This window comes from Phyllobates terribilis, unplaced genomic scaffold (assembly GCF_046119375.1).
Source record: "Phyllobates terribilis strain yellow unplaced genomic scaffold, ASM4611937v1 Scaffold_5__5_contigs__length_657084704, whole genome shotgun sequence".
NCBI lineage: Eukaryota > Metazoa > Chordata > Amphibia > Anura > Dendrobatidae > Phyllobates > Phyllobates terribilis.
In genome coordinates, this window is record NW_027362765.1 from 262381188 (window position 1) to 262393457 (window position 12270).

General features: G+C 42.8%; 1 protein-coding gene across 2 annotated transcripts in view; it reads left to right on the plus strand.

Moving 5' to 3' along the window:
* Positions 1-8512: 8512 nt before the first annotated feature.
* The window catches only part of LOC141272921 (lysosomal alpha-glucosidase-like), a 352018-nt gene continuing 348260 nt past the window's right edge, over positions 8513-12270 (plus strand). For both annotated transcript variants that reach the window (XM_073684115.1, XM_073684114.1), the window contains exon 1: positions 8513-8601. The gene's annotated coding sequence lies outside the window, so the exon portion shown is untranslated. The remainder of the gene's footprint in view (positions 8602-12270) is intronic.

Below are 12270 nucleotides of genomic sequence, written 5' to 3' on the forward strand. Positions count from 1 at the left end.
TTTCTATCTATCTAATCTATGTGTGATGCTCTATCTTTCTGTTCTAAATTGTCGGGTACCGCTGCTGAATTGCCGGCCGGCTTTTTTAAAGAGACAGTGCATGAAAACACTATTATTTTTTTAAATAAATCCTTTACACTAAATGACAAGTACAGTAAGCAACACTATCACTGTACTTATTATATATGTGACTGACATGTTTCTATCTATCTAATCTATGTGTGAAGCTCTATTCTTTCTGTTATAAATTGTCGGGTACAGATGCTGAATTGCCGGCCGGCTTTTTTAAAGAGACGGTGCATGAAAACACTAATATTTTTTTTAATAAATCCTTTACACTAAATGACAAGTGCAGTAACCAACACTGTCACTGTGCTTCTTATATGTGTGACTGACATGTTTCTATCTATCTAATCTATGTGTGATGCTCTATTCCTTCTTGTCTAAATTGTCGGGTACCGGTGTATGCCGCTGCTGAATTTGCCGGCCGGCTTTTTTAAAGAGAGTGTCTTCTGAGCAGTTTGTCAGCTTTTGGACACCTTTGCAGGTGTTTTCTATGTGTTTCTATGTGTTTTTGTTTGCCTGCCATTGGTTTTAACGGTGTTCGACGGTGTTCTAAGGTGTTCGACGAATAGTTCGACGAACAGTTCCTCGAACATCCCGGTGTTCGACGAACCGAACCGAACCCGAACACTACGGGGGTGGCTCAACACTATTCAATACCCAGGACGGTCACTATGAGTACCTTGTGATGCCTTTTGGTCTCTGTAACGCCCCGCTGTCTTTCAAGAGCTGGTCAACGACATCTTCCGTGACCTCCTGTACTCCTGCGTAGTGGTTTACCTGGACGATATCTTGGTCTTCTCTCTGGATCTCCCCACACACCGGAGGGATGTTCGTCAGGTCCTGCTTAGGCTCCGGCAGAACCACCTCTATGCCAAATACGAGAAGTGCCTCTTTGACCAGACCTCCCTTCCATTCTTGGGCTATGTTAACTCCCAGACAGGTCTACAAATGGATCCGGAGAAGCTCTCTTCTGTTCTAAAATGGCCCCGTCCAGAGGGTTTGAAGGCGATACAGCGATTCCTGGGCTTCGCTAATTACTATCGTCTTTTCATCCCACACTTCTCGTCCCGGACTGCTCCCATATCTGCGCTTACCCGTAAGGGGGCAAATCCCAAGGTATGGTCGCCTGAAGCCGAGGAGGCCTTCCTTTCCTTAAAGAGAGCCTTCGCCTCTGCCCCCGTCCTGCATCGTCCGGACTATAATAAACAATTCTACCTGGAGGTTGATGCCTCCTCCTCCGGAGCCGGAGCGGTACTCACCCAAAAATCTTCTACCGGGAGAATGGTAACCTGTGGCTTCTTCTCCAAAATCTTCTCCTCGTCTGAGCGCAACTACTCCATATGAGACCGTGAATTGCTAGCCGTCAAATTGGCACTGGAGGAGTGGCGCTATCTGCTAGAAGGGGCTCTCTACCCGGTAATCATCTACACGGATCACAAAAACCTGGCATATCTCCAAAATGCCCAGAGACTCAATCCTCGCCAGGCCCGGTGGTCGTTGTTTTTTGCCCGCTTCGACTTCATTCTTCATTTCCGCCCGGCGGACAAGAACGTCAAAGCTGATGCCTTGTCCCGGTCCTTCCTGTCCTCCGATCAAGAGGAGGAGCCTACGCACATCATTGACTCCTCCAAGGTGATGAATGTGGCCCCCTTGGATCTGACTCGTCATCCACCCGGTAAGACGTTTGTAGCAGTATCAGATCGGGAGAGGGTTCTTCGCTGGGGACATTCTTCTAAACTAGCTGGCCATGCTGGCCAAAAGAAGACCTTCCAGCTCATTTCCCGGCATTACTGGTGGCCTACCCTGCGTAAGGACGTTGTAGACTTCGTCGCGGCCTGTTCATCCTGTGCCCGTAACAAAGCATCATTTATTTTTTAACAAGACAATGACCCCAAACACACCTCCAGGCTGTGTAAGGGCTATTTGACCAAGAAGTCACCAGACCTGAACTCAATCGAGATGGTTTAGGGTGAGCTGGAACGCAGAGTGAAGGCAAAAGGGCCAACAAGTGCTAAGCATCTCTGGGAACTCCTTCAAGATTGCTGGAAGACCATTTCCGGTGACTACCTCTTGAAGCTCATCAAGAGAATGCCAAGAGTGTGCAAATCAGTCATCAAAGCAAAAGGTGGCTACTTTAAAGTACCTAGTGTAGCATTGGCGTCTCTGCCTCCTGCTAGGCAGAGACGCCGTCCCTCTCACCTTCCTGTTCAGCGCGCGGCGTCCTCCTATGCTCCTTCCCTCGCTGCTGCCGGCGCGCGCTCCTTCCCGGGCACTGTGCTTAGGGCGCGCGCGCGCTCCCCCTCTCTTAAAGGGGCCGCGCGCGTCGTCCTAAGGGGTCCCCGGCCAATTGCCGGAGGACTTCCCATATATAAGGCACCTCCTCCAAAATGGAGGTGCCCGAGCAAAGTTGTTTGCACTGTGTCTCACCTGTGCTTCAGCCCTCAGGTTCAGCTGCTAGCCAGACTTCTCGTCCTGCCTGCCAGCCTGTTACTTGCCTTGTCTGTTTGACCGCTCACCTGGGAGCGTCCACCAGTTACCTGCCTGTTACCTGCCTCGTCTGTCAGACCACTCACCTGGGAGCGTCCACCAGTTACCTGACTGTTACCTGCCTCGTCTGTCAGACTGCTCACCTGGGAGCGTCCACCAGTTACCTGACTGCTACCTGCCTCGTCTGTCAGACCGCTCACCTGGGAGAGCCCACCAGTTACCTGTCAGTTACCCGCCTCATCTGTCTGCCCGCTCACCTGGGAGCACCTGCCTGTTTCCTGCCAGCCTGCCTGGAGACCCTGCCATCACTTGTTGTGACCATCTTCCTGGTAAAACCTATAGACTGCTAGCTGCCCTGCTTTCTCGAACTGTGTCCACCTGCCAGCTACCAGAGACTTCCGCCTGCTTGCCGTGTCCATCCGCCATACCGGTCAGTCCCAGCCATCTGACCCGTGGGAGCCACCTGCTCTCTTACAAGGTGGTCCCCAGAATAGCACCTGGTCCCTCAGCCGGGATCCTCCCTGGTCACGGCGTCGTTAGCTGCCGTACGACCAGGGTCGGTTCGGGTGGATACTTAGTCACGCCCCTCTGGGTCTCTCCTTGCACCTCGACACAGAGGTTCCACCACCCGGCCCCGTAACACCTAGAATATAAGACATATTTTCAGTTGTTTCACACTTTTTTGTTAAGTATATAATTCCACATGTGTTAATTCATAGTTTTGATGCCTTCAGTGTGAATGTACAATTTTCATAGTCATGAAAATACAGAAAAATCTTCAAATGAGAAGGTGTGTCCAAACTTTTGGTCTGTACTGTATATCTGTGCAGAGCAGTCCCTAGCGATATGACCGTATCGTCGGCTGCGCCAACATTGGTGCCCCCAACAGGGTCGTGGTCCCGATGTGACACAATCCTTGGGCTTTTGCATCCTGGCCGGCCTTGCCGTAGGGCCTTGAGACCGCGGAGCCACTGTCGATACATGGAGGGACTGAGTTCTTATCTGGGCTACCTCTTAGCGAAGATCCCGTATTTGTTCTTGCATTGCTGCCATCAGAGTCTGGACCCCTCCCTCTCCTGATCTGGTCTGATTTTCTGTAATTAGGGCACTACTCACTGACTTCTTGATTACTGGATTTGGCTCTTCCTCCCGTTCTAAGGCAGCCAAGTAAATGTCATCAAACGTCAGAGCCGAGTTACCTCGAGTAAACTCTCGAAGTTTGTCCTGTAAGAACTTATCAACTATCCCAGCAAAGAACTGGTCTCTTAGGAGCCGATCCTGCTCCTGAAAGGAGCCCATTCTTGCTGGGTTGCGTCTCCGGATCTCCTGCATTGCTTCCTGAAGGGCGTTTGCGTAACGCATTAGTGTTTTCCCTTCATGTTGTGGCTGGTTAAAGAATTTGCTCCTTAGCTGTGCCACCTGCACATGAGTCCCATGGACCCTGTCCAGCAGAGTAAATATCTTCTCTATGGTGTCCCTCTCAGATTCAGAGCGCACCTGGCATCACTCCGGAGTCAGGTTACACGCCTTGACTGCACTCCGAATCCTCTCCATCCAATCCTGAAAGCCCATGTTATTGCCATTGAACTTGGCCATGTGATGGAGGAGGGTCCCTGCTGGAAGGTACCCTACCTGGGCAGATACCACGGGGTCAGGCTGGTGTTGCTGGGCTGAGACACCCAGAACAGGGCCCTGAGCCGACTCTGGGGAATTGGTTCCTGCCATTTTCCCATCCATAATGATCGCTGCGTCCTGCCGACTACCCCAAGTTGTATGGCATGTACCGTGAGTGCTCTTCAGGACACAGCGGAGCCACGGGCGAGAAAACCAACTCTTACACAGTTCGTTCCCAAAAGAACTATTTTACTTATTTAAGTGAATACTTTTACCCGGACAATAGAAAACATTTAAAGATTATGCAGACATTGTCCAATGGCTGGAACCTCTGTGCTATACAGCATGGCACGTAAGCAATCTGTGTTTACTATTTTTCTATACATTTGCCTGCTAGCGTGCCTGTCTAAATCAGCCGCCTATTACCGTTTTACACCCTGAGAATTGGATTAATTCTATGAGTGTAGCATAAAGGCCAGCCTGCGGTACAGCACTTAAGTTTACAATCTTACAAATATTTCCTCTATTTCCCCAACCAAATTTCCCTCTCCCTTCCTGTGGTGTCTACAACAAATTCAGATGAACATTCCGTTCTCAACTGTATCGAAGATACCCCAAAAAAACTACAGTGACGGCAGTTTAGCTGTCAATAAAGTCTTACGCAGTTGAATAACTGTCCAGTATTAAAATGCTCTGCAGAAACTTTCTCCTGTAACAAAATGGAGTTCAAGTGTGGTCTGGAGTCCATTGTGTGCCATGTCGGCACAGTGGATTGGGATTTTTAGTTATTAAACAAACAGAAACTGTGGCAGTGAATCCGAAAGTTCTGGACGCTGGTATTAGCAACAAATGTTGTGTGAAGCAGTCAACATACCTAACTAACTAACTACAGGCTATATTTCAGCCTTAAATATTTTAGCGCCCAAATGTTATGTGATGAGTGAACAGCTACTGACTGCGGTGCCCTTTTTGCTGGTGGGCGGTATCATTGATGCTTGTGGCTTAATCTCAGCGGTGTCCAACACCCCTCCACTGTAGGTCTCGGCCTTTATCATCTATTAACAGCGTTTCTGGCAGGGTCCGGTTGCGCGCAAGCTCGGCTTCAATATGCCGCTTTGCTGGTGTCAATTGAGTGTTCTCACAAGCAGATGCTGCTGAATTCCCTTCCAGCATGTCCTCTCCTGTTCAAGACATATTCCAGACTACCCCAAGATGGTCGTTCCACTTCTTCCTGTCACGTACTTTCAGCTGTCAACTGAGAAATCCCCTGAGCACATTAACTAAACCCTTCCCACACTGGAGCTAGACCAATCACCAACTCTCCTTTGGTTGTTGGGCAAATTTCACCGTTACCCCCCTGTAACAGCATGCACTGAACTCCCTATAAACAATATATTAACTGCTTATTCTTACATCCCTATATAATCATGTAATACAATGAATTTTAAATCATTCACAGAGTTAAAACCTTACATAAAAATATATACACAACCTTTCAACAAGTACAGTATTATACTGGTGTGGATACAGGTTTACACAATTATATCACTCTGGTGAACTGACACACATCTCACATATTAATGAAGAAAAATGTGAGAAGTCATGTACCTGCTATCCTGTGTACATTGTTGACATGCAATGGCTGTTTAGTAAAGTACTGTTTGTTAGAACTGCTGGTCTCCTTTCATGAACTGGTTAACATCTGGTCCTGACAAACCAGTGTCATCGGTTACATACGGCCTAGCACCCTCACAGCACAAGTCCACACACCCAGGAAAGCCTCCCACTTTCATGTAACGTGTCGGGGCGCAAGAGACAAGTGCCTTGCCCACGGCTACCACATTACACTTTCTTGCTTTTTTACGATCCGTACATCCTTCTTGGTTTTCTTCAAAGGAGTTCACTTTGGCCCAAACAGCGACAAATGGTGCCATTTGACTCTGTTGTATCGTGACCTTGGATTTCACCTCTAATCTCTTTGGAAGGCTCTCTTGTTCTAGGCTCTTTGGCTATCATTTGTATTATTTGTCTCTTTAATTTGGCATCAATTTTCCTCTTGCGACCATGTCCAGGGAGGTTGGCTACACTCCTATAGACCTTAAACTTCAGAATAATATGAACTACAGTACAGTAACAGGAACATCAAGCTGTTTGGGGATGATCTTATAGCCTTTATGTTTAACATTGTTGTATATAATTTTCTCTCTAATCTCCTGAGACAACTCTTTCCTTAGCTTTTGGTCTGTGTTCAGTGTGGCACTCAACATGATACCAAACAGCAAAGTGACTACTTTTCACCCTTTAAATAGATGTACTGATTGACTATACGTTTATAGACATCTGTGATGCTAATTACAGGAAACAGCTTAGTTGAACATGTCCTTATGGTCAAATTCATTTCAATATTTTCCAATGGTACCATCACTTTTGTCCAAATCATTTTCATTAGTTTTTTTTTTTATAATTTTTCTTTTGAACCACAATTCAAAAGCAATGTCTGATTTTCATTAGTTGATATTTAGTATATGTAAATTGAAGATTACATTTGTCAATTTAAAATAATTTCAGTAACCATTGTGGGTTTTTCTTATTTTAACAGAAGAATACTAACAATTTTGTCCATGTACAGTATATATGCATTGTCTCTTGCTCATCATCTAATGCATAAATTGAAACTGATTTGGGAAATGGAACTTGGGGGAGTGGTAATTCTATGAGGGGGTTAATGTTGAAGACAAAGGATTTAGATCCAAGGTGAATGCCTAAGCAAAATCTTATAGCAAACCAGAGAAAATGTATCAGTAAAATTATGTTTGCGACAAGTCCTGTGTTTTTGTACTTTCTTTTTATTTTACAATAGTTTTTAAAGATATATGGTTTGAGGTAATTTTTGTTGTTCCAACACCTTCAATTACTTATCTTATCAGGACAAAATAATTTATGAGAATTAGCTGATTGTATGTACACATATTCTATAATTGAAAAGAGCTAAAGCCCAACAGTCTTTATTGTTTATACGTCATGTAGTTATAAAGGAATTGTAGAAAAATTTCAGAAACATATGCTGTTGACCGTAGAACAATGAAGATTTATTGATTGATTCAGTGATATCTTATAGTAAAAGAAAAAAAGTACATTGCATAAATAACTAATTACTTACATTGCATAGTTTCCAAATTTGTCTGCTACTGAGCTAAAAAATGGTGTCAAAATTATGTTAACTAAGCACCCTATTTTATTTTCATTTACTACTGCAATTTATTTATTTACTACAGAGTTGCTTATTTTGTTTTGGGTTTTATATGGTTTGATAATTGCACGTTTTTTGCCCTTGCCAAACTATAATTGTGTGTGAAGCTATCTGGCAATTGTGATAGATTCAAAAGCAAGATAAATTCTAGGGAAAGCAAAGTGCAAACATTGATTGCCAAACTGCAAAACTAATACATTGATCATAAATGATATAATGACCGCATTTTTTGGATCATAAGATGCACTTTTTTCTCCCACATTTTGGAGGAAAATGGGGGTGCATCTTATGGTCCGAAAACAGGCTTTCCAGGGAGTTGCGGTGGTGGTGGAGCTGGATTGCAAGGCAGCAGGGTCCCTCCGTCTGTAAGCCAGTGGCTGCAGAAGCTGTGTGATGCTGTGGGCCCAGTATCGGCGGTCAGAGCTTTCCCGGCGGCAGCATGCGCAGACTGAGATCTCAGCCCAGCCGAGATCTCAACTGCGCATGCGCTGCCTCCGGCAGCCATCTTCCTAAAGCCGTAGGCCTCAGGAAAATGGCCGCCGAGATCCCAGTCTGCGCAAGCGGCAGCTCGGGCAGCCATGTTCTTGTAGACCACGGCTTCTGGAAGATGGCTGCCGGAAAAGCAGTGTACTGCACTCTGCTTCACCGCTGACACCAGGCCCACAGCATCCCACTGCTCCTGCCGCAGCCGGGTTCCTAAGGAAGGGACCCTGCTTCCTGCTATGCAGCTCCACCACCACCGCAACCCCCTGCTGCTGGGGCACCGCCTTCTCCCATCCAGGGCCCTCTGTAATTCTCCATTTCTGCTGTCTTCCTGAGGGACCCTACGTCCAGTGTCCCCCGCTTCACAGCCCCCCAAGTAAGCGATCTATTCGAACTATAAGACAGACCCCCATCTTACAAAAAATATTTTCCCATTTTCTATCCCAAAATTTGGGGTGCATTTAATGGTCCGGTGCATCCTATAGTCCAAAAAATACGGTACACCTTAAGTTGCTTGTTTGATCAGAACTGATAAAATGTTTATTGCTACATGTTTATCTCTACAAAGCTAGGGCTCTGTGTCCTAGCTTTCATCTTTCCTGCTATATCAGCACTTTTGCCTGGGTTATCACATGATCTACTACTATTAAAGTAACAGCTTTAATAGTAAGCAGAAGGCAGAAAAGGTGAAGCCTGGATTGGTATGTTGATGCAACATCTTATTATATGTTTTTAAACACCTAGAATTTATTCTAAATTGATGTATGTTATTTTTTTTTTATAAACTATTAGACAGTATAAGATGTATTTGTAAAATATAAAGTAAAAACTACTAGCAAAAAAACTTTAGTAAATGATTTTCATTAGTATATGGAGAACAAGTGTAAAAATATTGTTGTACTGCTCAAACATTAATGCAGACTTTTATTTAATTTTATGTTACTTATGTGCAGTGCCAACATCTTCTGCAGTATGGTATAGGAGTTGTTATCATTCACATCCGTCCATTAAAAGTTATTTTGTAACTTTTGTAGAATAAGGAAAAACCCAAAACACTAATTTATAATGATGACCTATCTGTCATTACAAATTTACAAAGGTTAACTCATGTGAAATCTTTAGAATTTTTAATAATTAATTGAACAAGTCATGTAAAGGAAGTGGTTTTGTACTTTAAACCTTTCGGGAAGCAGGGTTAGAAAACTGGACCTACCTACAATCCTTTTAGAAGCCAATCATTGCACAAAAAATATCACACTTAGTTGTGACATTAGTAGTTATCTATTATTCTATCTATGAATGATCTATCTATAAAGTATTATTTCCAAGTTGCGTAAAAACATCACTAGCTGATTCCCATTAACATTAAACCCTTCACCCACCAGCATTTTCACCTTCCTGACCAGTCTAAATTTTACAATTCTGATCAGTGTAACTTTATGTGGTAATAACTCTGGAACGCTTCAAAATATCTCAGTGATTCTGAGATTGCTTTTTTAAGACACATTGTACTTTATGTTAGTGGTAAATTTACGTCGATATTTTTTGTGTTTATTTGTTAAAATATCGGAATTCAGGCAAAAAGTTTGAAAACTTAGCAATTTTCAAACTTTTGATTGTTAAACCCTTAAACCAGATAGTTATATAATGCAAAATAATCAATAAATAACATTTACCACATGTCTAATTTACATAAGCATCATTTTTTAAACATAATTTGTTTTTGTTAGGAAATTAGAAGGGTTAAAAGTTGATCAACAATTGCTAAACTAATTCCACAAAAATTTACAAAACCAATTTATTTTGGGATCTCATCACATTTGAAGCGGCTTTGAGGGCCTATGTGACAGAAATACCCAAAAGTGGCACCATTTTTTAAAACTGTACCCCTAAAAGTACTCGAAACCACATTCAATAAGTTTACTAACCCTTCAAATGCTTCACAGGAATTAAAGCAATTTGAAAGGAAAAAAATTAACATTTTACTTTTTCTCGCTAAAAGTTAGCTTTAGCTCCAAATTTAGCATTTTCGCAAATGTAACAGGAGAAAATAGACCATACAAATTACGCTGAGCCGTGAAAAAAGAAACAATGCGTTTTTCCCACAAAAATGTTGTTTTTGCCCCACATTTTTCATTTTCACAAAGGAGAATTAGTGAATTCGGCAAAAAAAATAATTAATAATTCACATGAGTGGACACCACTGGTTCAAATTATGTACAGGTGCATCTCACTAAATTAAAATATCATCAAAAAGTTAATTTATTTCAGTTCTTCAATACAAAAAGTGAAACTCATGTATTATATACAGTCATTACAAACAGAGTGATCTATTTCAAGTGTTTATTTCTGTTAATGTTGATGATTATGGCTTACAGCCAATGAAAACACAAAAGTCATTATCTCAGTAAATTAGAATACTTTATAACAACAGCTTGAAAAATTATTTTAAAATCCGAAATGTTGGCCTACTGAACTGTATGTTCAGTAAATGCACTCAATACTTGGTCGAGGCTCCTTTTGCATCAATTACTGCATCAATGTGGCGTGGCATGGAGGCGATCAGCCTGTGGCACTGCTGAGGTGTTATGGAAGCCCAGGTTGGTTTGATAGCAGCCATCAGCTCATCTGCATTGTTGGGTCTGGTGTCTCTCATCTTCCTCTTGACAATACCGCATAGATTCTGTATGGGGTTAAGGTCAGGAAAGTTTGCTGGCCAATCAAGCACAGTGATACTGTTGTTTTTAAACGAGGTATTGGTACTTTTGGCAGTGTGGACAGGTGCCAAGTCCTGCTGGAGAATGAAATTTCCATCTCCAAAAAGCTTGTCGGCAGAGAGAAGCATGAAGTGCTCTAAAATTTCCTGCTAGATGGCTGTACTGACTTTGGTTTTGATAAAACACAGTGGACCTACACCAACAGATAACATGGCTCCCCAAACCATCACTGATTGTGGAAACTTCACACTAGACTTCAACAGCTTGGATTGTGTGCCTCTCCACTCTTCCTCCAGACTCTGGGACTTTGATTTCCAAATGAAAATTGGAACTCTGGGACCTTGTGGAGTGTGTCAATGACTGCCTTCTGGACATCTGTCAAGTCAGCAGTCTTCTCCATGATTGTGGAGCCTACTGAAACAGACTAAGGGACCTTTTAAAACGCTTAGGAAGCCTTTGCAGGTTTTTTTGTTAATTATTTTAATTTACTGAGATAATGACTTTTTCATTGGCTGTAAGCCATGATCATCAACATTAACAGAAATAACCACTTGAAATAGATCACTCTGTTTGCAATGACTCTATATATTATATGAGTTTCATTTTTTGTATTGAAAAATATAAATAAATTAACTTTTTTTATGATATTCTAATTTAGTGAGATACATCTGTATTTGTGATGGGCGAGCACTAAATTGCTCGGGTGCTCGATGCTCGGGTCAAGCAAATTGGAATGCTCGGGTGCTCGACACGAGCAACAAGCCGAATGTACAGTACAGACCAAAAGTTTGGACACACCTTCTCATTTAAAGATATTTCTGAATTTTCATGACTTTGAAAATTGTACATTTACACTGAAGGCATCAAAACTATGAATTAACACATGTGGAATTATCTACTTAACAAACAAGTGTGAAACAACTGAAAATATGTCTTATATTCTAGGTTCTTCAAAGTAGCCACGTTTTGCTTTGATGACTGCTTTGCACATTTTTGGCATTCTCTTGATGAGCTTCAAGAGGTAGTAACCGGAAATGGTTTTCATTTCACAGGTGTGCCCTGTCAGGTTTAATAAGTGGGATTTCTTGCCTTAAAAATGTGGTTGGGACCATCAGTTGTGTTGCGCAGAAGTGAGGTGGATACACAGCTGATAGTCCTACTGAATAGACTGTTAGAATTTGCACTATGGCAAGAAAAAAGCAGCTAAGTAAAGAAAAACGAGTGGCCATCATTACTTTAAGAAATGAAGGTCAGTCAGTCCGAAAAATTGGGCAAACTTTGAAAGTGTCCCCAAGTGTAGTTGCAAAAACCATCAAGCGCTACAAAAAAACTGGTTTACATGAGGACAACCCCAGGAAAGGAAGACCAAGAGTCACCTCTGCTTCTTAGGATAAGTTTATCCAGGTCACCAGCCTCAGAAATCTCAGGTTAGCAGCAGCTCAGATTAGAGACCAGGTCAATGCCACACAGAGTTATAGCAGCAGACACATCTCTACAACAACTGTTAAGACGAGACTTTGTGCAGCAGGCCTTCATGGTAAAATAGCTGCTAGGAAACTACTGCTAAGTACAGGCAACAAGCAGAAGAGACTTGTTTGGGCTAAAGAACACAAGGAATGGACATTAGACCAGTGGAAATCTGTGCTTTGGTCT